The 264-nt window shown below is 50.0% G+C and overlaps 1 protein-coding gene across 1 annotated transcript in view; it reads right to left on the bottom strand.

Annotated features, from left to right (window-relative positions):
• Positions 1 to 264, bottom strand: part of KDM2B (lysine (K)-specific demethylase 2B) — a 17,160-nt gene that overhangs the window by 1,817 nt on the left and 15,079 nt on the right. The gene's annotated exons all lie outside the window — the stretch shown is intronic.

Raw genomic sequence — 264 nt, 5'->3', positions numbered from 1 at the left:
AGGCACGTGGACAAAGCCACCTCCTGATTTCGAAATGGAAAGGGAGGAAAGTAACTGCAGGGGCCCAGCGGAATTACACGTCGGGAGTAAGCAGTAGGCTGTGCAGTGCATGCCAGAAAGCAGATCTGATTTGCTCAAAATTTCACCTGAGCTGATATCCGGGCGAATGTGGCATGACCCACAGAACTGCTCCTTCCCTGAACTGGAAGAAAGTGTTTCCATACTCTCTAAAGTACACCCGTTGCAGCCTGAAGAGAAGAAAGT

Source organism: Nestor notabilis, unplaced genomic scaffold (genome assembly GCF_000696875.1).
Source record: "Nestor notabilis isolate BGI_N333 unplaced genomic scaffold, ASM69687v1 scaffold12623, whole genome shotgun sequence".
Lineage (NCBI taxonomy): Eukaryota > Metazoa > Chordata > Aves > Psittaciformes > Psittacidae > Nestor > Nestor notabilis.
This window is presented reverse-complemented; position numbering and strand designations above follow the sequence as displayed.